Raw genomic sequence first — 16,207 nt, 5'->3', positions numbered from 1 at the left:
AAGGCATTTGTTTGAGGTGCAATGGATGAGCAGCCAGTCGCAGCAGAACAGGAAGCTGTGTCGTGGACTGTTTCTACAAAAGCGAAGAACACTGGCACAGGTAGCGTGGCCGAGCGGTCTAAGGCGCTGGTTTAAGGCACCAGTCTCTTCGGAGGCGTGGGTTCGAATCCCACCGCTGCCAATTTTTTCTCGTTTTTTGTGCCATTGCGGTGTTTTCTCGTGGGGTAGAACGCAGCTCCTCTGACCGCCGTGCGGCGTCGGTAGCGTGGCCGAGCGGTCTAAGGCGCTGGTTTCAGGCACCAGTCTCCTCGGAGGCGTGGGTTCGAATCCCACCGCTGCCAATGTTTTCTGTCTCGAAAGCCGGAGCACTGACTACCCGCGACGAAACAGCGCAGCAAGCCGTGAGCGTCTCTTTCTTAAATTGTCGCAGCACAGTGCGCGGTGCAACGACATGATTCACAGGCGCAGTTTGGTGTCATGATGGCTGGCGTTCGTCTCCACGAAACGTGTCCCGAGCATGCCGTTGTACAAAGTGGGAGCGTCTATGTTTACAGTTGTCGTTAAGTAGCGTGCGTACAGCTTGCTGTGTTCGCTGGAGGAGCCCTTGTGCCGTTGTCCGGTGTGGTCTAGTGGCTAGGATACCTGGCTCTCACCCAGGAGGCCCGGGTTCGATTCCCGGTACCGGAAATGCGCATTTTGTTGCTCCTCTTATGCGACTTGGCCCGACTTAGCTCGACTGACGCTCCGCTGACGCTTGCAGAAAACTACGTTAAGTACGATTCGGCGTGACAAGTGACGGCGAGAGCGATGCGACATCTGTCCACCTCTTATCGACGCACATACCTGTGGTCAACAGACTTGGAGGACTGCAAGACATTGCCACGGGGGTTGAATGCAGCTAACCACACTGCTTGGTGTCCTAACAGCGCAGACACGTTCGTTTGCCAGTGTACATATAATGGAGATCGCGTCTGACACAGCTGTGGGGAGACGCAGTGGTGTGTGGGCCGAGCTTTGCTGTTCATCGCCACTTGCAGTCGCGAGAACTGCTGTCGGCGGTGCTTCCGTGGCCGTGATCGTCTAGTGGTTAGGACATTGCGTTGTGGCCGCAATAACCCAGGTTCGAATCCTGGTCACGGCAATTTTTAAACTTTTTGCCTTGCTGTCGCTGCAGTGACGATTGTGACTCAGTGTTTGAAAACACGGTGCCCTCTTGATTTTTCACTCATGTTCCGCAGGCTGCAGGTGGCACTACCAATTCATTATCAACACGTAATGCCGCCGCACCAGAACGCGGGCAGCTGCCTGTGTAGTGAATCTCTATTCGAAGAAGGCATTTGTTTGAGGTGCAATGGATGAGCAGCCAGTCGCAGCAGAACAGGAAGCTGTGTCGTGGACTGTTTCTACAAAAGCGAAGAACACTGGCACAGGTAGCGTGGCCGAGCGGTCTAAGGCGCTGGTTTAAGGCACCAGTCTCTTCGGAGGCGTGGGTTCGAATCCCACCGCTGCCAATTTTTTCTCGTTTTTTGTGCCATTGCGGTGTTTTCTCGTGGGGTAGAACGCAGCTCCTCTGACCGCCGTGCGGCGTCGGTAGCGTGGCCGAGCGGTCTAAGGCGCTGGTTTCAGGCACCAGTCTCCTCGGAGGCGTGGGTTCGAATCCCACCTCTGCCAATGTTTTCTGTCTCGAAAGCCGGAGCACTGACTACCCGCGACGAAACAGCGCAGCAAGCCGTGAGCGTCTCTTTCTTAAATTGTCGCAGCACAGTGCGCGGTGCAACGACATGATTCACAGGCGCAGTTTGGTGTCATGATGGCTGGCGTTCGTCTCCACGAAACGTGTCCCGAGCATGCCGTTGTACAAAGTGGGAGCGTCTATGTTTACAGTTGTCGTTAAGTAGCGTGCGTACAGCTTGCTGTGTTCGCTGGAGGAGCCCTTGTGCCGTTGTCCGGTGTGGTCTAGTGGCTAGGATACCTGGCTCTCACCCAGGAGGCCCGGGTTCGATTCCCGGTACCGGAAATGCGCATTTTGTTGCTCCTCTTATGCGACTTGGCCCGACTTAGCTCGACTGACGCTCCGCTGACGCTTGCAGAAAACTACGTTAAGTACGATTCGGCGTGACAAGTGACGGCGAGAGCGATGCGACATCTGTCCACCTCTTATCGACGCACATACCTGTGGTCAACAGACTTGGAGGACTGCAAGACATTGCCACGGGGGTTGAATGCAGCTAACCACACTGCTTGGTGTCCTAACAGCGCAGACACGTTCGTTTGCCAGTGTACATATAATGGAGATCGCGTCTGACACAGCTGTGGGGAGACGCAGTGGTGTGTGGGCCGAGCTTTGCTGTTCATCGCCACTTGCAGTCGCGAGAACTGCTGTCGGCGGTGCTTCCGTGGCCGTGATCGTCTAGTGGTTAGGACATTGCGTTGTGGCCGCAATAACCCAGGTTCGAATCCTGGTCACGGCAATTTTTAAACTTTTTGCCTTGCTGTCGCTGCAGTGACGATTGTGACTCAGTGTTTGAAAACACGGTGCCCTCTTGATTTTTCACTCATGTTCCGCAGGCTGCAGGTGGCACTACCAATTCATTATCAACACGTAATGCCGCCGCACCAGAACGCGGGCAGCTGCCTGTGTAGTGAATCTCTATTCGAAGAAGGCATTTGTTTGAGGTGCAATGGATGAGCAGCCAGTCGCAGCAGAACAGGAAGCTGTGTCGTGGACTGTTTCTACAAAAGCGAAGAACACTGGCACAGGTAGCGTGGCCGAGCGGTCTAAGGCGCTGGTTTAAGGCACCAGTCTCTTCGGAGGCGTGGGTTCGAATCCCACCGCTGCCAATTTTTTCTCGTTTTTTGTGCCATTGCGGTGTTTTCTCGTGGGGTAGAACGCAGCTCCTCTGACCGCCGTGCGGCGTCGGTAGCGTGGCCGAGCGGTCTAAGGCGCTGGTTTCAGGCACCAGTCTCCTCGGAGGCGTGGGTTCGAATCCCACCTCTGCCAATGTTTTCTGTCTCGAAAGCCGGAGCACTGACTACCCGCGACGAAACAGCGCAGCAAGCCGTGAGCGTCTCTTTCTTAAATTGTCGCAGCACAGTGCGCGGTGCAACGACATGATTCACAGGCGCAGTTTGGTGTCATGATGGCTGGCGTTCGTCTCCACGAAACGTGTCCCGAGCATGCCGTTGTACAAAGTGGGAGCGTCTATGTTTACAGTTGTCGTTAAGTAGCGTGCGTACAGCTTGCTGTGTTCGCTGGAGGAGCCCTTGTGCCGTTGTCCGGTGTGGTCTAGTGGCTAGGATACCTGGCTCTCACCCAGGAGGCCCGGGTTCGATTCCCGGTACCGGAAATGCGCATTTTGTTGCTCCTCTTATGCGACTTGGCCCGACTTAGCTCGACTGACGCTCCGCTGACGCTTGCAGAAAACTACGTTAAGTACGATTCGGCGTGACAAGTGACGGCGAGAGCGATGCGACATCTGTCCACCTCTTATCGACGCACATACCTGTGGTCAACAGACTTGGAGGACTGCAAGACATTGCCACGGGGGTTGAATGCAGCTAACCACACTGCTTGGTGTCCTAACAGCGCAGACACGTTCGTTTGCCAGTGTACATATAATGGAGATCGCGTCTGACACAGCTGTGGGGAGACGCAGTGGTGTGTGGGCCGAGCTTTGCTGTTCATCGCCACTTGCAGTCGCGAGAACTGCTGTCGGCGGTGCTTCCGTGGCCGTGATCGTCTAGTGGTTAGGACATTGCGTTGTGGCCGCAATAACCCAGGTTCGAATCCTGGTCACGGCAATTTTTAAACTTTTTGCCTTGCTGTCGCTGCAGTGACGATTGTGACTCAGTGTTTGAAAACACGGTGCCCTCTTGATTTTTCACTCATGTTCCGCAGGCTGCAGGTGGCACTACCAATTCATTATCAACACGTAATGCCGCCGCACCAGAACGCGGGCAGCTGCCTGTGTAGTGAATCTCTATTCGAAGAAGGCATTTGTTTGAGGTGCAATGGATGAGCAGCCAGTCGCAGCAGAACAGGAAGCTGTGTCGTGGACTGTTTCTACAAAAGCGAAGAACACTGGCACAGGTAGCGTGGCCGAGCGGTCTAAGGCGCTGGTTTAAGGCACCAGTCTCTTCGGAGGCGTGGGTTCGAATCCCACCGCTGCCAATTTTTTCTCGTTTTTTGTGCCATTGCGGTGTTTTCTCGTGGGGTAGAACGCAGCTCCTCTGACCGCCGTGCGGCGTCGGTAGCGTGGCCGAGCGGTCTAAGGCGCTGGTTTCAGGCACCAGTCTCCTCGGAGGCGTGGGTTCGAATCCCACCGCTGCCAATGTTTTCTGTCTCGAAAGCCGGAGCACTGACTACCCGCGACGAAACAGCGCAGCAAGCCGTGAGCGTCTCTTTCTTAAATTGTCGCAGCACAGTGCGCGGTGCAACGACATGATTCACAGGCGCAGTTTGGTGTCATGATGGCTGGCGTTCGTCTCCACGAAACGTGTCCCGAGCATGCCGTTGTACAAAGTGGGAGCGTCTATGTTTACAGTTGTCGTTAAGTAGCGTGCGTACAGCTTGCTGTGTTCGCTGGAGGAGCCCTTGTGCCGTTGTCCGGTGTGGTCTAGTGGCTAGGATACCTGGCTCTCACCCAGGAGGCCCGGGTTCGATTCCCGGTACCGGAAATGCGCATTTTGTTGCTCCTCTTATGCGACTTGGCCCGACTTAGCTCGACTGACGCTCCGCTGACGCTTGCAGAAAACTACGTTAAGTACGATTCGGCGTGACAAGTGACGGCGAGAGCGATGCGACATCTGTCCACCTCTTATCGACGCACATACCTGTGGTCAACAGACTTGGAGGACTGCAAGACATTGCCACGGGGGTTGAATGCAGCTAACCACACTGCTTGGTGTCCTAACAGCGCAGACACGTTCGTTTGCCAGTGTACATATAATGGAGATCGCGTCTGACACAGCTGTGGGGAGACGCAGTGGTGTGTGGGCCGAGCTTTGCTGTTCATCGCCACTTGCAGTCGCGAGAACTGCTGTCGGCGGTGCTTCCGTGGCCGTGATCGTCTAGTGGTTAGGACATTGCGTTGTGGCCGCAATAACCCAGGTTCGAATCCTGGTCACGGCAATTTTTAAACTTTTTGCCTTGCTGTCGCTGCAGTGACGATTGTGACTCAGTGTTTGAAAACACGGTGCCCTCTTGATTTTTCACTCATGTTCCGCAGGCTGCAGGTGGCACTACCAATTCATTATCAACACGTAATGCCGCCGCACCAGAACGCGGGCAGCTGCCTGTGTAGTGAATCTCTATTCGAAGAAGGCATTTGTTTGAGGTGCAATGGATGAGCAGCCAGTCGCAGCAGAACAGGAAGCTGTGTCGTGGACTGTTTCTACAAAAGCGAAGAACACTGGCACAGGTAGCGTGGCCGAGCGGTCTAAGGCGCTGGTTTAAGGCACCAGTCTCTTCGGAGGCGTGGGTTCGAATCCCACCGCTGCCAATTTTTTCTCGTTTTTTGTGCCATTGCGGTGTTTTCTCGTGGGGTAGAACGCAGCTCCTCTGACCGCCGTGCGGCGTCGGTAGCGTGGCCGAGCGGTCTAAGGCGCTGGTTTCAGGCACCAGTCTCCTCGGAGGCGTGGGTTCGAATCCCACCGCTGCCAATGTTTTCTGTCTCGAAAGCCGGAGCACTGACTACCCGCGACGAAACAGCGCAGCAAGCCGTGAGCGTCTCTTTCTTAAATTGTCGCAGCACAGTGCGCGGTGCAACGACATGATTCACAGGCGCAGTTTGGTGTCATGATGGCTGGCGTTCGTCTCCACGAAACGTGTCCCGAGCATGCCGTTGTACAAAGTGGGAGCGTCTATGTTTACAGTTGTCGTTAAGTAGCGTGCGTACAGCTTGCTGTGTTCGCTGGAGGAGCCCTTGTGCCGTTGTCCGGTGTGGTCTAGTGGCTAGGATACCTGGCTCTCACCCAGGAGGCCCGGGTTCGATTCCCGGTACCGGAAATGCGCATTTTGTTGCTCCTCTTATGCGACTTGGCCCGACTTAGCTCGACTGACGCTCCGCTGACGCTTGCAGAAAACTACGTTAAGTACGATTCGGCGTGACAAGTGACGGCGAGAGCGATGCGACATCTGTCCACCTCTTATCGACGCACATACCTGTGGTCAACAGACTTGGAGGACTGCAAGACATTGCCACGGGGGTTGAATGCAGCTAACCACACTGCTTGGTGTCCTAACAGCGCAGACACGTTCGTTTGCCAGTGTACATATAATGGAGATCGCGTCTGACACAGCTGTGGGGAGACGCAGTGGTGTGTGGGCCGAGCTTTGCTGTTCATCGCCACTTGCAGTCGCGAGAACTGCTGTCGGCGGTGCTTCCGTGGCCGTGATCGTCTAGTGGTTAGGACATTGCGTTGTGGCCGCAATAACCCAGGTTCGAATCCTGGTCACGGCAATTTTTAAACTTTTTGCCTTGCTGTCGCTGCAGTGACGATTGTGACTCAGTGTTTGAAAACACGGTGCCCTCTTGATTTTTCACTCATGTTCCGCAGGCTGCAGGTGGCACTACCAATTCATTATCAACACGTAATGCCGCCGCACCAGAACGCGGGCAGCTGCCTGTGTAGTGAATCTCTATTCGAAGAAGGCATTTGTTTGAGGTGCAATGGATGAGCAGCCAGTCGCAGCAGAACAGGAAGCTGTGTCGTGGACTGTTTCTACAAAAGCGAAGAACACTGGCACAGGTAGCGTGGCCGAGCGGTCTAAGGCGCTGGTTTAAGGCACCAGTCTCTTCGGAGGCGTGGGTTCGAATCCCACCGCTGCCAATTTTTTCTCGTTTTTTGTGCCATTGCGGTGTTTTCTCGTGGGGTAGAACGCAGCTCCTCTGACCGCCGTGCGGCGTCGGTAGCGTGGCCGAGCGGTCTAAGGCGCTGGTTTCAGGCACCAGTCTCCTCGGAGGCGTGGGTTCGAATCCCACCGCTGCCAATGTTTTCTGTCTCGAAAGCCGGAGCACTGACTACCCGCGACGAAACAGCGCAGCAAGCCGTGAGCGTCTCTTTCTTAAATTGTCGCAGCACAGTGCGCGGTGCAACGACATGATTCACAGGCGCAGTTTGGTGTCATGATGGCTGGCGTTCGTCTCCACGAAACGTGTCCCGAGCATGCCGTTGTACAAAGTGGGAGCGTCTATGTTTACAGTTGTCGTTAAGTAGCGTGCGTACAGCTTGCTGTGTTCGCTGGAGGAGCCCTTGTGCCGTTGTCCGGTGTGGTCTAGTGGCTAGGATACCTGGCTCTCACCCAGGAGGCCCGGGTTCGATTCCCGGTACCGGAAATGCGCATTTTGTTGCTCCTCTTATGCGACTTGGCCCGACTTAGCTCGACTGACGCTCCGCTGACGCTTGCAGAAAACTACGTTAAGTACGATTCGGCGTGACAAGTGACGGCGAGAGCGATGCGACATCTGTCCACCTCTTATCGACGCACATACCTGTGGTCAACAGACTTGGAGGACTGCAAGACATTGCCACGGGGGTTGAATGCAGCTAACCACACTGCTTGGTGTCCTAACAGCGCAGACACGTTCGTTTGCCAGTGTACATATAATGGAGATCGCGTCTGACACAGCTGTGGGGAGACGCAGTGGTGTGTGGGCCGAGCTTTGCTGTTCATCGCCACTTGCAGTCGCGAGAACTGCTGTCGGCGGTGCTTCCGTGGCCGTGATCGTCTAGTGGTTAGGACATTGCGTTGTGGCCGCAATAACCCAGGTTCGAATCCTGGTCACGGCAATTTTTAAACTTTTTGCCTTGCTGTCGCTGCAGTGACGATTGTGACTCAGTGTTTGAAAACACGGTGCCCTCTTGATTTTTCACTCATGTTCCGCAGGCTGCAGGTGGCACTACCAATTCATTATCAACACGTAATGCCGCCGCACCAGAACGCGGGCAGCTGCCTGTGTAGTGAATCTCTATTCGAAGAAGGCATTTGTTTGAGGTGCAATGGATGAGCAGCCAGTCGCAGCAGAACAGGAAGCTGTGTCGTGGACTGTTTCTACAAAAGCGAAGAACACTGGCACAGGTAGCGTGGCCGAGCGGTCTAAGGCGCTGGTTTAAGGCACCAGTCTCTTCGGAGGCGTGGGTTCGAATCCCACCGCTGCCAATTTTTTCTCGTTTTTTTGTGCCATTGCGGTGTTTTCTCGTGGGGTAGAACGCAGCTCCTCTGACCGCCGTGCGGCGTCGGTAGCGTGGCCGAGCGGTCTAAGGCGCTGGTTTCAGGCACCAGTCTCCTCGGAGGCGTGGGTTCGAATCCCACCTCTGCCAATGTTTTCTGTCTCGAAAGCCGGAGCACTGACTACCCGCGACGAAACAGCGCAGCAAGCCGTGAGCGTCTCTTTCTTAAATTGTCGCAGCACAGTGCGCGGTGCAACGACATGATTCACAGGCGCAGTTTGGTGTCATGATGGCTGGCGTTCGTCTCCACGAAACGTGTCCCGAGCATGCCGTTGTACAAAGTGGGAGCGTCTATGTTTACAGTTGTCGTTAAGTAGCGTGCGTACAGCTTGCTGTGTTCGCTGGAGGAGCCCTTGTGCCGTTGTCCGGTGTGGTCTAGTGGCTAGGATACCTGGCTCTCACCCAGGAGGCCCGGGTTCGATTCCCGGTACCGGAAATGCGCATTTTGTTGCTCCTCTTATGCGACTTGGCCCGACTTAGCTCGACTGACGCTCCGCTGACGCTTGCAGAAAACTACGTTAAGTACGATTCGGCGTGACAAGTGACGGCGAGAGCGATGCGACATCTGTCCACCTCTTATCGACGCACATACCTGTGGTCAACAGACTTGGAGGACTGCAAGACATTGCCACGGGGGTTGAATGCAGCTAACCACACTGCTTGGTGTCCTAACAGCGCAGACACGTTTGTTTGCCAGTGTACATATAATGGAGATCGCGTCTGACACAGCTGTGGGGAGACGCAGTGGTGTGTGGGCCGAGCTTTGCTGTTCATCGCCACTTGCAGTCGCGAGAACTGCTGTCGGCGGTGCTTCCGTGGCCGTGATCGTCTAGTGGTTAGGACATTGCGTTGTGGCCGCAATAACCCAGGTTCGAATCCTGGTCACGGCAATTTTTAAACTTTTTGCCTTGCTGTCGCTGCAGTGACGATTGTGACTCAGTGTTTGAAAACACGGTGCCCTCTTGATTTTTCACTCATGTTCCGCAGGCTGCAGGTGGCACTACCAATTCATTATCAACACGTAATGCCGCCGCACCAGAACGCGGGCAGCTGCCTGTGTAGTGAATCTCTATTCGAAGAAGGCATTTGTTTGAGGTGCAATGGATGAGCAGCCAGTCGCAGCAGAACAGGAAGCTGTGTCGTGGACTGTTTCTACAAAAGCGAAGAACACTGGCACAGGTAGCGTGGCCGAGCGGTCTAAGGCGCTGGTTTAAGGCACCAGTCTCTTCGGAGGCGTGGGTTCGAATCCCACCGCTGCCAATTTTTTCTCGTTTTTTGTGCCATTGCGGTGTTTTCTCGTGGGGTAGAACGCAGCTCCTCTGACCGCCGTGCGGCGTCGGTAGCGTGGCCGAGCGGTCTAAGGCGCTGGTTTCAGGCACCAGTCTCCTCGGAGGCGTGGGTTCGAATCCCACCGCTGCCAATGTTTTCTGTCTCGAAAGCCGGAGCACTGACTACCCGCGACGAAACAGCGCAGCAAGCCGTGAGCGTCTCTTTCTTAAATTGTCGCAGCACAGTGCGCGGTGCAACGACATGATTCACAGGCGCAGTTTGGTGTCATGATGGCTGGCGTTCGTCTCCACGAAACGTGTCCCGAGCATGCCGTTGTACAAAGTGGGAGCGTCTATGTTTACAGTTGTCGTTAAGTAGCGTGCGTACAGCTTGCTGTGTTCGCTGGAGGAGCCCTTGTGCCGTTGTCCGGTGTGGTCTAGTGGCTAGGATACCTGGCTCTCACCCAGGAGGCCCGGGTTCGATTCCCGGTACCGGAAATGCGCATTTTGTTGCTCCTCTTATGCGACTTGGCCCGACTTAGCTCGACTGACGCTCCGCTGACGCTTGCAGAAAACTACGTTAAGTACGATTCGGCGTGACAAGTGACGGCGAGAGCGATGCGACATCTGTCCACCTCTTATCGACGCACATACCTGTGGTCAACAGACTTGGAGGACTGCAAGACATTGCCACGGGGGTTGAATGCAGCTAACCACACTGCTTGGTGTCCTAACAGCGCAGACACGTTCGTTTGCCAGTGTACATATAATGGAGATCGCGTCTGACACAGCTGTGGGGAGACGCAGTGGTGTGTGGGCCGAGCTTTGCTGTTCATCGCCACTTGCAGTCGCGAGAACTGCTGTCGGCGGTGCTTCCGTGGCCGTGATCGTCTAGTGGTTAGGACATTGCGTTGTGGCCGCAATAACCCAGGTTCGAATCCTGGTCACGGCAATTTTTAAACTTTTTGCCTTGCTGTCGCTGCAGTGACGATTGTGACTCAGTGTTTGAAAACACGGTGCCCTCTTGATTTTTCACTCATGTTCCGCAGGCTGCAGGTGGCACTACCAATTCATTATCAACACGTAATGCCGCCGCACCAGAACGCGGGCAGCTGCCTGTGTAGTGAATCTCTATTCGAAGAAGGCATTTGTTTGAGGTGCAATGGATGAGCAGCCAGTCGCAGCAGAACAGGAAGCTGTGTCGTGGACTGTTTCTACAAAAGCGAAGAACACTGGCACAGGTAGCGTGGCCGAGCGGTCTAAGGCGCTGGTTTAAGGCACCAGTCTCTTCGGAGGCGTGGGTTCGAATCCCACCGCTGCCAATTTTTTCTCGTTTTTTTGTGCCATTGCGGTGTTTTCTCGTGGGGTAGAACGCAGCTCCTCTGACCGCCGTGCGGCGTCGGTAGCGTGGCCGAGCGGTCTAAGGCGCTGGTTTCAGGCACCAGTCTCCTCGGAGGCGTGGGTTCGAATCCCACCTCTGCCAATGTTTTCTGTCTCGAAAGCCGGAGCACTGACTACCCGCGACGAAACAGCGCAGCAAGCCGTGAGCGTCTCTTTCTTAAATTGTCGCAGCACAGTGCGCGGTGCAACGACATGATTCACAGGCGCAGTTTGGTGTCATGATGGCTGGCGTTCGTCTCCACGAAACGTGTCCCGAGCATGCCGTTGTACAAAGTGGGAGCGTCTATGTTTACAGTTGTCGTTAAGTAGCGTGCGTACAGCTTGCTGTGTTCGCTGGAGGAGCCCTTGTGCCGTTGTCCGGTGTGGTCTAGTGGCTAGGATACCTGGCTCTCACCCAGGAGGCCCGGGTTCGATTCCCGGTACCGGAAATGCGCATTTTGTTGCTCCTCTTATGCGACTTGGCCCGACTTAGCTCGACTGACGCTCCGCTGACGCTTGCAGAAAACTACGTTAAGTACGATTCGGCGTGACAAGTGACGGCGAGAGCGATGCGACATCTGTCCACCTCTTATCGACGCACATACCTGTGGTCAACAGACTTGGAGGACTGCAAGACATTGCCACGGGGGTTGAATGCAGCTAACCACACTGCTTGGTGTCCTAACAGCGCAGACACGTTTGTTTGCCAGTGTACATATAATGGAGATCGCGTCTGACACAGCTGTGGGGAGACGCAGTGGTGTGTGGGCCGAGCTTTGCTGTTCATCGCCACTTGCAGTCGCGAGAACTGCTGTCGGCGGTGCTTCCGTGGCCGTGATCGTCTAGTGGTTAGGACATTGCGTTGTGGCCGCAATAACCCAGGTTCGAATCCTGGTCACGGCAATTTTTAAACTTTTTGCCTTGCTGTCGCTGCAGTGACGATTGTGACTCAGTGTTTGAAAACACGGTGCCCTCTTGATTTTTCACTCATGTTCCGCAGGCTGCAGGTGGCACTACCAATTCATTATCAACACGTAATGCCGCCGCACCAGAACGCGGGCAGCTGCCTGTGTAGTGAATCTCTATTCGAAGAAGGCATTTGTTTGAGGTGCAATGGATGAGCAGCCAGTCGCAGCAGAACAGGAAGCTGTGTCGTGGACTGTTTCTACAAAAGCGAAGAACACTGGCACAGGTAGCGTGGCCGAGCGGTCTAAGGCGCTGGTTTAAGGCACCAGTCTCTTCGGAGGCGTGGGTTCGAATCCCACCGCTGCCAATTTTTTCTCGTTTTTTGTGCCATTGCGGTGTTTTCTCGTGGGGTAGAACGCAGCTCCTCTGACCGCCGTGCGGCGTCGGTAGCGTGGCCGAGCGGTCTAAGGCGCTGGTTTCAGGCACCAGTCTCCTCGGAGGCGTGGGTTCGAATCCCACCGCTGCCAATGTTTTCTGTCTCGAAAGCCGGAGCACTGACTACCCGCGACGAAACAGCGCAGCAAGCCGTGAGCGTCTCTTTCTTAAATTGTCGCAGCACAGTGCGCGGTGCAACGACATGATTCACAGGCGCAGTTTGGTGTCATGATGGCTGGCGTTCGTCTCCACGAAACGTGTCCCGAGCATGCCGTTGTACAAAGTGGGAGCGTCTATGTTTACAGTTGTCGTTAAGTAGCGTGCGTACAGCTTGCTGTGTTCGCTGGAGGAGCCCTTGTGCCGTTGTCCGGTGTGGTCTAGTGGCTAGGATACCTGGCTCTCACCCAGGAGGCCCGGGTTCGATTCCCGGTACCGGAAATGCGCATTTTGTTGCTCCTCTTATGCGACTTGGCCCGACTTAGCTCGACTGACGCTCCGCTGACGCTTGCAGAAAACTACGTTAAGTACGATTCGGCGTGACAAGTGACGGCGAGAGCGATGCGACATCTGTCCACCTCTTATCGACGCACATACCTGTGGTCAACAGACTTGGAGGACTGCAAGACATTGCCACGGGGGTTGAATGCAGCTAACCACACTGCTTGGTGTCCTAACAGCGCAGACACGTTCGTTTGCCAGTGTACATATAATGGAGATCGCGTCTGACACAGCTGTGGGGAGACGCAGTGGTGTGTGGGCCGAGCTTTGCTGTTCATCGCCACTTGCAGTCGCGAGAACTGCTGTCGGCGGTGCTTCCGTGGCCGTGATCGTCTAGTGGTTAGGACATTGCGTTGTGGCCGCAATAACCCAGGTTCGAATCCTGGTCACGGCAATTTTTAAACTTTTTGCCTTGCTGTCGCTGCAGTGACGATTGTGACTCAGTGTTTGAAAACACGGTGCCCTCTTGATTTTTCACTCATGTTCCGCAGGCTGCAGGTGGCACTACCAATTCATTATCAACACGTAATGCCGCCGCACCAGAACGCGGGCAGCTGCCTGTGTAGTGAATCTCTATTCGAAGAAGGCATTTGTTTGAGGTGCAATGGATGAGCAGCCAGTCGCAGCAGAACAGGAAGCTGTGTCGTGGACTGTTTCTACAAAAGCGAAGAACACTGGCACAGGTAGCGTGGCCGAGCGGTCTAAGGCGCTGGTTTAAGGCACCAGTCTCTTCGGAGGCGTGGGTTCGAATCCCACCGCTGCCAATTTTTTCTCGTTTTTTGTGCCATTGCGGTGTTTTCTCGTGGGGTAGAACGCAGCTCCTCTGACCGCCGTGCGGCGTCGGTAGCGTGGCCGAGCGGTCTAAGGCGCTGGTTTCAGGCACCAGTCTCCTCGGAGGCGTGGGTTCGAATCCCACCGCTGCCAATGTTTTCTGTCTCGAAAGCCGGAGCACTGACTACCCGCGACGAAACAGCGCAGCAAGCCGTGAGCGTCTCTTTCTTAAATTGTCGCAGCACAGTGCGCGGTGCAACGACATGATTCACAGGCGCAGTTTGGTGTCATGATGGCTGGCGTTCGTCTCCACGAAACGTGTCCCGAGCATGCCGTTGTACAAAGTGGGAGCGTCTATGTTTACAGTTGTCGTTAAGTAGCGTGCGTACAGCTTGCTGTGTTCGCTGGAGGAGCCCTTGTGCCGTTGTCCGGTGTGGTCTAGTGGCTAGGATACCTGGCTCTCACCCAGGAGGCCCGGGTTCGATTCCCGGTACCGGAAATGCGCATTTTGTTGCTCCTCTTATGCGACTTGGCCCGACTTAGCTCGACTGACGCTCCGCTGACGCTTGCAGAAAACTACGTTAAGTACGATTCGGCGTGACAAGTGACGGCGAGAGCGATGCGACATCTGTCCACCTCTTATCGACGCACATACCTGTGGTCAACAGACTTGGAGGACTGCAAGACATTGCCACGGGGGTTGAATGCAGCTAACCACACTGCTTGGTGTCCTAACAGCGCAGACACGTTCGTTTGCCAGTGTACATATAATGGAGATCGCGTCTGACACAGCTGTGGGGAGACGCAGTGGTGTGTGGGCCGAGCTTTGCTGTTCATCGCCACTTGCAGTCGCGAGAACTGCTGTCGGCGGTGCTTCCGTGGCCGTGATCGTCTAGTGGTTAGGACATTGCGTTGTGGCCGCAATAACCCAGGTTCGAATCCTGGTCACGGCAATTTTTAAACTTTTTGCCTTGCTGTCGCTGCAGTGACGATTGTGACTCAGTGTTTGAAAACACGGTGCCCTCTTGATTTTTCACTCATGTTCCGCAGGCTGCAGGTGGCACTACCAATTCATTATCAACACGTAATGCCGCCGCACCAGAACGCGGGCAGCTGCCTGTGTAGTGAATCTCTATTCGAAGAAGGCATTTGTTTGAGGTGCAATGGATGAGCAGCCAGTCGCAGCAGAACAGGAAGCTGTGTCGTGGACTGTTTCTACAAAAGCGAAGAACACTGGCACAGGTAGCGTGGCCGAGCGGTCTAAGGCGCTGGTTTAAGGCACCAGTCTCTTCGGAGGCGTGGGTTCGAATCCCACCGCTGCCAATTTTTTCTCGTTTTTTGTGCCATTGCGGTGTTTTCTCGTGGGGTAGAACGCAGCTCCTCTGACCGCCGTGCGGCGTCGGTAGCGTGGCCGAGCGGTCTAAGGCGCTGGTTTCAGGCACCAGTCTCCTCGGAGGCGTGGGTTCGAATCCCACCGCTGCCAATGTTTTCTGTCTCGAAAGCCGGAGCACTGACTACCCGCGACGAAACAGCGCAGCAAGCCGTGAGCGTCTCTTTCTTAAATTGTCGCAGCACAGTGCGCGGTGCAACGACATGATTCACAGGCGCAGTTTGGTGTCATGATGGCTGGCGTTCGTCTCCACGAAACGTGTCCCGAGCATGCCGTTGTACAAAGTGGGAGCGTCTATGTTTACAGTTGTCGTTAAGTAGCGTGCGTACAGCTTGCTGTGTTCGCTGGAGGAGCCCTTGTGCCGTTGTCCGGTGTGGTCTAGTGGCTAGGATACCTGGCTCTCACCCAGGAGGCCCGGGTTCGATTCCCGGTACCGGAAATGCGCATTTTGTTGCTCCTCTTATGCGACTTGGCCCGACTTAGCTCGACTGACGCTCCGCTGACGCTTGCAGAAAACTACGTTAAGTACGATTCGGCGTGACAAGTGACGGCGAGAGCGATGCGACATCTGTCCACCTCTTATCGACGCACATACCTGTGGTCAACAGACTTGGAGGACTGCAAGACATTGCCACGGGGGTTGAATGCAGCTAACCACACTGCTTGGTGTCCTAACAGCGCAGACACGTTCGTTTGCCAGTGTACATATAATGGAGATCGCGTCTGACACAGCTGTGGGGAGACGCAGTGGTGTGTGGGCCGAGCTTTGCTGTTCATCGCCACTTGCAGTCGCGAGAACTGCTGTCGGCGGTGCTTCCGTGGCCGTGATCGTCTAGTGGTTAGGACATTGCGTTGTGGCCGCAATAACCCAGGTTCGAATCCTGGTCACGGCAATTTTTAAACTTTTTGCCTTGCTGTCGCTGCAGTGACGATTGTGACTCAGTGTTTGAAAACACGGTGCCCTCTTGATTTTTCACTCATGTTCCGCAGGCTGCAGGTGGCACTACCAATTCATTATCAACACGTAATGCCGCCGCACCAGAACGCGGGCAGCTGCCTGTGTAGTGAATCTCTATTCGAAGAAGGCATTTGTTTGAGGTGCAATGGATGAGCAGCCAGTCGCAGCAGAACAGGAAGCTGTGTCGTGGACTGTTTCTACAAAAGCGAAGAACACTGGCACAGGTAGCGTGGCCGAGCGGTCTAAGGCGCTGGTTTAAGGCACCAGTCTCTTCGGAGGCGTGGGTTCGAATCCCACCGCTGCCAATTTTTTCTCGTTTTTTGTGCCATTGCGGTGTTTTCTCGTGGGGTAGAACGCAGCTCCTCTGAC

General features: G+C 55.0%; 49 non-coding genes across 49 annotated transcripts; all 49 read left to right on the top strand.

The window, feature by feature from the left end:
- The first annotated feature begins 99 nt into the window (after window positions 1-99).
- Trnal-aag (transfer RNA leucine (anticodon AAG)) lies at window positions 100-181 on the top strand. Its single transcript has one exon. It is a non-coding gene; the product is annotated as a tRNA-Leu (tRNA).
- Window positions 182-259: 78 nt separating this feature from the next.
- Trnal-cag (transfer RNA leucine (anticodon CAG)) lies at window positions 260-341 on the top strand. The gene has a single exon. It is a non-coding gene; the product is annotated as a tRNA-Leu (tRNA).
- A 274-nt stretch (window positions 342-615) lies between these two features.
- Window positions 616-687, top strand: Trnae-cuc (transfer RNA glutamic acid (anticodon CUC)). Its single transcript has one exon. It is a non-coding gene; the product is annotated as a tRNA-Glu (tRNA).
- A 382-nt stretch (window positions 688-1,069) lies between these two features.
- On the top strand, window positions 1,070-1,141 carry Trnah-gug (transfer RNA histidin (anticodon GUG)). The gene has a single exon. It is a non-coding gene; the product is annotated as a tRNA-His (tRNA).
- A 288-nt stretch (window positions 1,142-1,429) lies between these two features.
- Window positions 1,430-1,511, top strand: Trnal-aag (transfer RNA leucine (anticodon AAG)). The gene has a single exon. It is a non-coding gene; the product is annotated as a tRNA-Leu (tRNA).
- Window positions 1,512-1,589: 78 nt separating this feature from the next.
- On the top strand, window positions 1,590-1,671 carry Trnal-cag (transfer RNA leucine (anticodon CAG)). Its single transcript has one exon. It is a non-coding gene; the product is annotated as a tRNA-Leu (tRNA).
- Window positions 1,672-1,945: 274 nt separating this feature from the next.
- Trnae-cuc (transfer RNA glutamic acid (anticodon CUC)) lies at window positions 1,946-2,017 on the top strand. The gene has a single exon. It is a non-coding gene; the product is annotated as a tRNA-Glu (tRNA).
- A 382-nt stretch (window positions 2,018-2,399) lies between these two features.
- On the top strand, window positions 2,400-2,471 carry Trnah-gug (transfer RNA histidin (anticodon GUG)). The gene has a single exon. It is a non-coding gene; the product is annotated as a tRNA-His (tRNA).
- A 288-nt stretch (window positions 2,472-2,759) lies between these two features.
- Window positions 2,760-2,841, top strand: Trnal-aag (transfer RNA leucine (anticodon AAG)). Its single transcript has one exon. It is a non-coding gene; the product is annotated as a tRNA-Leu (tRNA).
- Window positions 2,842-2,919: 78 nt separating this feature from the next.
- Window positions 2,920-3,001, top strand: Trnal-cag (transfer RNA leucine (anticodon CAG)). The gene has a single exon. It is a non-coding gene; the product is annotated as a tRNA-Leu (tRNA).
- Window positions 3,002-3,275: 274 nt separating this feature from the next.
- Window positions 3,276-3,347, top strand: Trnae-cuc (transfer RNA glutamic acid (anticodon CUC)). The gene has a single exon. It is a non-coding gene; the product is annotated as a tRNA-Glu (tRNA).
- A 382-nt stretch (window positions 3,348-3,729) lies between these two features.
- Window positions 3,730-3,801, top strand: Trnah-gug (transfer RNA histidin (anticodon GUG)). Its single transcript has one exon. It is a non-coding gene; the product is annotated as a tRNA-His (tRNA).
- A 288-nt stretch (window positions 3,802-4,089) lies between these two features.
- On the top strand, window positions 4,090-4,171 carry Trnal-aag (transfer RNA leucine (anticodon AAG)). The gene has a single exon. It is a non-coding gene; the product is annotated as a tRNA-Leu (tRNA).
- A 78-nt stretch (window positions 4,172-4,249) lies between these two features.
- Trnal-cag (transfer RNA leucine (anticodon CAG)) lies at window positions 4,250-4,331 on the top strand. Its single transcript has one exon. It is a non-coding gene; the product is annotated as a tRNA-Leu (tRNA).
- Window positions 4,332-4,605: 274 nt separating this feature from the next.
- Window positions 4,606-4,677, top strand: Trnae-cuc (transfer RNA glutamic acid (anticodon CUC)). Its single transcript has one exon. It is a non-coding gene; the product is annotated as a tRNA-Glu (tRNA).
- Window positions 4,678-5,059: 382 nt separating this feature from the next.
- On the top strand, window positions 5,060-5,131 carry Trnah-gug (transfer RNA histidin (anticodon GUG)). Its single transcript has one exon. It is a non-coding gene; the product is annotated as a tRNA-His (tRNA).
- A 288-nt stretch (window positions 5,132-5,419) lies between these two features.
- On the top strand, window positions 5,420-5,501 carry Trnal-aag (transfer RNA leucine (anticodon AAG)). Its single transcript has one exon. It is a non-coding gene; the product is annotated as a tRNA-Leu (tRNA).
- A 78-nt stretch (window positions 5,502-5,579) lies between these two features.
- Window positions 5,580-5,661, top strand: Trnal-cag (transfer RNA leucine (anticodon CAG)). The gene has a single exon. It is a non-coding gene; the product is annotated as a tRNA-Leu (tRNA).
- Window positions 5,662-5,935: 274 nt separating this feature from the next.
- Window positions 5,936-6,007, top strand: Trnae-cuc (transfer RNA glutamic acid (anticodon CUC)). Its single transcript has one exon. It is a non-coding gene; the product is annotated as a tRNA-Glu (tRNA).
- A 382-nt stretch (window positions 6,008-6,389) lies between these two features.
- Trnah-gug (transfer RNA histidin (anticodon GUG)) lies at window positions 6,390-6,461 on the top strand. Its single transcript has one exon. It is a non-coding gene; the product is annotated as a tRNA-His (tRNA).
- Window positions 6,462-6,749: 288 nt separating this feature from the next.
- Window positions 6,750-6,831, top strand: Trnal-aag (transfer RNA leucine (anticodon AAG)). The gene has a single exon. It is a non-coding gene; the product is annotated as a tRNA-Leu (tRNA).
- A 78-nt stretch (window positions 6,832-6,909) lies between these two features.
- Window positions 6,910-6,991, top strand: Trnal-cag (transfer RNA leucine (anticodon CAG)). The gene has a single exon. It is a non-coding gene; the product is annotated as a tRNA-Leu (tRNA).
- A 274-nt stretch (window positions 6,992-7,265) lies between these two features.
- Trnae-cuc (transfer RNA glutamic acid (anticodon CUC)) lies at window positions 7,266-7,337 on the top strand. Its single transcript has one exon. It is a non-coding gene; the product is annotated as a tRNA-Glu (tRNA).
- Window positions 7,338-7,719: 382 nt separating this feature from the next.
- On the top strand, window positions 7,720-7,791 carry Trnah-gug (transfer RNA histidin (anticodon GUG)). The gene has a single exon. It is a non-coding gene; the product is annotated as a tRNA-His (tRNA).
- A 288-nt stretch (window positions 7,792-8,079) lies between these two features.
- On the top strand, window positions 8,080-8,161 carry Trnal-aag (transfer RNA leucine (anticodon AAG)). The gene has a single exon. It is a non-coding gene; the product is annotated as a tRNA-Leu (tRNA).
- A 79-nt stretch (window positions 8,162-8,240) lies between these two features.
- Window positions 8,241-8,322, top strand: Trnal-cag (transfer RNA leucine (anticodon CAG)). The gene has a single exon. It is a non-coding gene; the product is annotated as a tRNA-Leu (tRNA).
- Window positions 8,323-8,596: 274 nt separating this feature from the next.
- Window positions 8,597-8,668, top strand: Trnae-cuc (transfer RNA glutamic acid (anticodon CUC)). Its single transcript has one exon. It is a non-coding gene; the product is annotated as a tRNA-Glu (tRNA).
- A 382-nt stretch (window positions 8,669-9,050) lies between these two features.
- Window positions 9,051-9,122, top strand: Trnah-gug (transfer RNA histidin (anticodon GUG)). The gene has a single exon. It is a non-coding gene; the product is annotated as a tRNA-His (tRNA).
- A 288-nt stretch (window positions 9,123-9,410) lies between these two features.
- On the top strand, window positions 9,411-9,492 carry Trnal-aag (transfer RNA leucine (anticodon AAG)). Its single transcript has one exon. It is a non-coding gene; the product is annotated as a tRNA-Leu (tRNA).
- Window positions 9,493-9,570: 78 nt separating this feature from the next.
- Window positions 9,571-9,652, top strand: Trnal-cag (transfer RNA leucine (anticodon CAG)). The gene has a single exon. It is a non-coding gene; the product is annotated as a tRNA-Leu (tRNA).
- A 274-nt stretch (window positions 9,653-9,926) lies between these two features.
- On the top strand, window positions 9,927-9,998 carry Trnae-cuc (transfer RNA glutamic acid (anticodon CUC)). The gene has a single exon. It is a non-coding gene; the product is annotated as a tRNA-Glu (tRNA).
- A 382-nt stretch (window positions 9,999-10,380) lies between these two features.
- On the top strand, window positions 10,381-10,452 carry Trnah-gug (transfer RNA histidin (anticodon GUG)). The gene has a single exon. It is a non-coding gene; the product is annotated as a tRNA-His (tRNA).
- Window positions 10,453-10,740: 288 nt separating this feature from the next.
- Trnal-aag (transfer RNA leucine (anticodon AAG)) lies at window positions 10,741-10,822 on the top strand. The gene has a single exon. It is a non-coding gene; the product is annotated as a tRNA-Leu (tRNA).
- Window positions 10,823-10,901: 79 nt separating this feature from the next.
- Trnal-cag (transfer RNA leucine (anticodon CAG)) lies at window positions 10,902-10,983 on the top strand. Its single transcript has one exon. It is a non-coding gene; the product is annotated as a tRNA-Leu (tRNA).
- A 274-nt stretch (window positions 10,984-11,257) lies between these two features.
- Window positions 11,258-11,329, top strand: Trnae-cuc (transfer RNA glutamic acid (anticodon CUC)). Its single transcript has one exon. It is a non-coding gene; the product is annotated as a tRNA-Glu (tRNA).
- Window positions 11,330-11,711: 382 nt separating this feature from the next.
- On the top strand, window positions 11,712-11,783 carry Trnah-gug (transfer RNA histidin (anticodon GUG)). Its single transcript has one exon. It is a non-coding gene; the product is annotated as a tRNA-His (tRNA).
- Window positions 11,784-12,071: 288 nt separating this feature from the next.
- Window positions 12,072-12,153, top strand: Trnal-aag (transfer RNA leucine (anticodon AAG)). The gene has a single exon. It is a non-coding gene; the product is annotated as a tRNA-Leu (tRNA).
- Window positions 12,154-12,231: 78 nt separating this feature from the next.
- On the top strand, window positions 12,232-12,313 carry Trnal-cag (transfer RNA leucine (anticodon CAG)). The gene has a single exon. It is a non-coding gene; the product is annotated as a tRNA-Leu (tRNA).
- A 274-nt stretch (window positions 12,314-12,587) lies between these two features.
- Window positions 12,588-12,659, top strand: Trnae-cuc (transfer RNA glutamic acid (anticodon CUC)). The gene has a single exon. It is a non-coding gene; the product is annotated as a tRNA-Glu (tRNA).
- Window positions 12,660-13,041: 382 nt separating this feature from the next.
- Window positions 13,042-13,113, top strand: Trnah-gug (transfer RNA histidin (anticodon GUG)). Its single transcript has one exon. It is a non-coding gene; the product is annotated as a tRNA-His (tRNA).
- A 288-nt stretch (window positions 13,114-13,401) lies between these two features.
- On the top strand, window positions 13,402-13,483 carry Trnal-aag (transfer RNA leucine (anticodon AAG)). The gene has a single exon. It is a non-coding gene; the product is annotated as a tRNA-Leu (tRNA).
- Window positions 13,484-13,561: 78 nt separating this feature from the next.
- Trnal-cag (transfer RNA leucine (anticodon CAG)) lies at window positions 13,562-13,643 on the top strand. Its single transcript has one exon. It is a non-coding gene; the product is annotated as a tRNA-Leu (tRNA).
- A 274-nt stretch (window positions 13,644-13,917) lies between these two features.
- Trnae-cuc (transfer RNA glutamic acid (anticodon CUC)) lies at window positions 13,918-13,989 on the top strand. The gene has a single exon. It is a non-coding gene; the product is annotated as a tRNA-Glu (tRNA).
- Window positions 13,990-14,371: 382 nt separating this feature from the next.
- Trnah-gug (transfer RNA histidin (anticodon GUG)) lies at window positions 14,372-14,443 on the top strand. The gene has a single exon. It is a non-coding gene; the product is annotated as a tRNA-His (tRNA).
- A 288-nt stretch (window positions 14,444-14,731) lies between these two features.
- Trnal-aag (transfer RNA leucine (anticodon AAG)) lies at window positions 14,732-14,813 on the top strand. The gene has a single exon. It is a non-coding gene; the product is annotated as a tRNA-Leu (tRNA).
- A 78-nt stretch (window positions 14,814-14,891) lies between these two features.
- Window positions 14,892-14,973, top strand: Trnal-cag (transfer RNA leucine (anticodon CAG)). Its single transcript has one exon. It is a non-coding gene; the product is annotated as a tRNA-Leu (tRNA).
- Window positions 14,974-15,247: 274 nt separating this feature from the next.
- Trnae-cuc (transfer RNA glutamic acid (anticodon CUC)) lies at window positions 15,248-15,319 on the top strand. Its single transcript has one exon. It is a non-coding gene; the product is annotated as a tRNA-Glu (tRNA).
- Window positions 15,320-15,701: 382 nt separating this feature from the next.
- Window positions 15,702-15,773, top strand: Trnah-gug (transfer RNA histidin (anticodon GUG)). Its single transcript has one exon. It is a non-coding gene; the product is annotated as a tRNA-His (tRNA).
- Window positions 15,774-16,061: 288 nt separating this feature from the next.
- Trnal-aag (transfer RNA leucine (anticodon AAG)) lies at window positions 16,062-16,143 on the top strand. The gene has a single exon. It is a non-coding gene; the product is annotated as a tRNA-Leu (tRNA).
- The last annotated feature ends 64 nt before the right edge of the window (window positions 16,144-16,207 follow it).

The sequence above is a fragment of the Schistocerca cancellata genome, unplaced genomic scaffold (assembly GCF_023864275.1).
Source record: "Schistocerca cancellata isolate TAMUIC-IGC-003103 unplaced genomic scaffold, iqSchCanc2.1 HiC_scaffold_105, whole genome shotgun sequence".
NCBI lineage: Eukaryota > Metazoa > Arthropoda > Insecta > Orthoptera > Acrididae > Schistocerca > Schistocerca cancellata.
The sequence above is the reverse complement of the archived record's forward strand: the minus strand, read 5'-3'. Positions and strand labels throughout refer to the sequence as shown.